The sequence below is a fragment of the Lepidothrix coronata genome, unplaced genomic scaffold, assembly GCF_001604755.1.
Source record: "Lepidothrix coronata isolate B3197 unplaced genomic scaffold, Lepidothrix_coronata-1.0 Scaffold395, whole genome shotgun sequence".
NCBI classification, from domain to species: domain Eukaryota; kingdom Metazoa; phylum Chordata; class Aves; order Passeriformes; family Pipridae; genus Lepidothrix; species Lepidothrix coronata.
In genome coordinates, this window is record NW_016690575.1 from 96,771 (window position 1) to 99,699 (window position 2,929).

Here is a 2,929-nt window from a genome sequence, read left to right on the forward strand (position 1 = left end):
CCCTGCCCCAGCAGCAGCAGCACCGGGCCCTGCCCAAGGCGCTCCTGCCAGGGGCTGGGCCCTTCAGGCAGGGGCAGAACCCACTCCCTGGGGCGGCCTTGCTTCCCCGGCCCTCGTCCGGCCCAGCCTCTCCCTGTGTGCGCGCTCCCCACAGCACAGGCTGCACTGGGCAGCATCCCCTGATGGGCCCTGCAGAGCTGCCCCACGGGGACACTTCCCTTTTATGTCACAGGCACCACAACCTGTCCCAACCAGCCCTGCCCATTGTCCCCACCCTGGCTCAGTGACTCACAGTGGCCCCTGGCAACCAAAGAACCAAAGCCCCACACCCCCAGAGTGCAGCCCCACCCATCTGCAAGGGGCACCCAAAGGGTTCCCTGCACAAAGCAGCCCCTCCAAACCCTTGTCAGATAGAAAACTGGGGGACATGATCCTTGGATGCTTTTAGTACAGAGATACAAGCTTTTCTTGAATAATGGAGGGGCTCACTTTTTTATTATTAATATTTACAGTTATCCATTTGGGGACAGGATGTCCTACAGGCTAATGTGGTGTCACATTTGGAGTGAAAAGTACTTTTCAAAGAAACCCAGGGGGCATGGGTGATGCCGAGGAAGCTGCCAATCACCCAATGTGAAGCTTTGCACCAGCACTGCCCTTTCACACGCATCTTTGGCAAAGATGTCAGGGTTTAGTTTCTAAATCAGTAACACTTGACAAGACCTCTTTATGAACTGACAGCAAGAGAACTTAGGAACAGCTTAGGGTTGGCAAGTGTAGGAGCCCACAAGAGAAGGGGCTGATGGGTATGTCGTGAACACTGACAGCTGGATGGTCGTGGAGCCGACCAAGGACTGCTGGTAAAATAGAAAGAACATGGGACTGGGGAAGGGGCCACGTGGGGAAGGGCAGCACTTTTCCCAGACAAACATCCTTGTTCCAGTTCCAACAGACACAAAAAACAAGTGACAGCCTCAGCACAGAAGCTCCTCTTTGCCTTGCCTTGCTGTCATGGTTTGAGAGCCCCAAAAATCCAATTTTCTAGTCAAAGCCCCCTCCCACATCTCAACCCTATGTGAGATGGGTTTTCCAGACAACCACACGAGACTCAAAATGGGGGAAAGGGAATATATTACAATGACTGTACACATAAATATTATAATACATTACACGCACGATCTCAACTATCTCTAGATATCTCTACTGATAGATCAGTATTTACAATGGATCAAATCTCTTCTCCCCTCCAAATAAAAGTCCAGGAGGGAAGAAGGAAAGATCCTTCTTCAGAGTAGCAGTGTCTCTAAGGCAGCAGGCATCTATTTCCTACTCATGCATGCAGCAGCCGTGGTTGGATCTCTGCCAGTACCCACGAGGGGGTATCCAAGCCCCCTCGGCCACTCGTCTTTCAAGTGAGGGTCTTCTTCTGTGGGCTGCGTTCACCCAGACAAGGTCATTTCACCACGGTCATACCACGAAGCTCAGGGGTCTTTGTGATGGTCTGTATCTTCAGGGGATCCAAGCCCCTTTGCAGAGCTCCTGTGCTCTGCCTCAAGCACCAGGGGAGCCAAGGTCACCCCCCTCCGCATTCTTTCTCTGAGCTTTTTAGCTCCTCTCTGCAGTGCTGCTGCAGTTTTAGGACTTCCATTCAGTAGGAGTCCATCCTTTCCACTTAGGAAAGATCACAAAAGCAGTTTGGGGTTTTAGTTTCAGTTCTTACCCCAATTTCCTCTCTCTCTCTGTTGGCTCTCTCTCGCTCTCTCAGACAACTCTGTCTTCCTTGCTCAGCTACATGCTGTTTCTGCTACTTCTCCAGTTCAGTTCTTATCTGTTGGCTTTTAGCCATAGCCTCTGTTCACTGCTGCCTCTGCCGCTGCTCCGTTTGCCCACTCACGGTGGAGAAAACTTCTTTACCTTTCAGTCGCAGGCACTTAGCCCAGCATTACGCTGTTCCAAGTCCCTGCAGCCCCAGCTGGGGGCTGGGGGGGAGCCAGAGCCCCCCAGGGGCTCCGGGCCCCTCAGCTTGTGGCTTTCACAACATGGCTACCTCTTCTACAACCAAACTACAACTACTTCTCTTCCGTTCTGAGTGTGATATGTTTATATTTCGCAGAAGCGCTCATTGGATAAAACTTCAAAACTTCCAGGGTCACCATCCCCTGGGGTTTTACAATTTTATAACTGCAGGGGGAAAACTGTTTCCCCCCACCACACTTGCCTTGCCAGACACGAAAGACATCACCTGCTGGACTCTGCCCAAACACCAACCCCCTCCTCTCCCTTCTCAACCACTCAACCACAGCCTGCACACACCCACACCTGCCAGGGCCAACTGGCTGTTTCTCTTCTCTTTTCTGCCTGCGGGCAAAGGAAGAAGGACAGGGAGGGCATTTGCCTTCAGGCAGAGGGAAGGGGAAGGAGATCCCCCCAAATCCATCCCTGGCAGGATGGGGGCTTGGGGGGACATTGGGGGACCCCCAAGAGTATTTTCGAGGGGGGGAAAGAATGGGGGCACCCACAGGGGGTTGGGGGGCAGGGACCCAGGAATCTCGTGGTGGGACACTGGGGGGTTCCCAGTAGTTTCTTGGGGGGGTTGACCCCCAGCAGTCTGGGGGGGAAAAATGGACAGAAGAATCCATCGTAAAGGGTTGGGGAGACCCAAAAGATTCTAGGAGGGGGTCGGGAAGGGCCCAGGAGTCCTGAAGAGGGTTTGGGGGTAACCAGGAAGGAGTTTGGGGGTCTGAGGTGGTTCCAGGGGATTTTCAAGGGTTAAGAGGACGCACAGGAGATTTGGGGGGGGAAGGGGGAAAGGTGGAGGGGCGACCCCCAGGAGGGGGGCTTTTGGAGGGTCCCCAGGAGTCTTGGGGGGGATCTGGGTGGTTCCCGAGAGTCTTGGGGGAGATTTGGAAGGGTCACCAGGAGCCCCCGG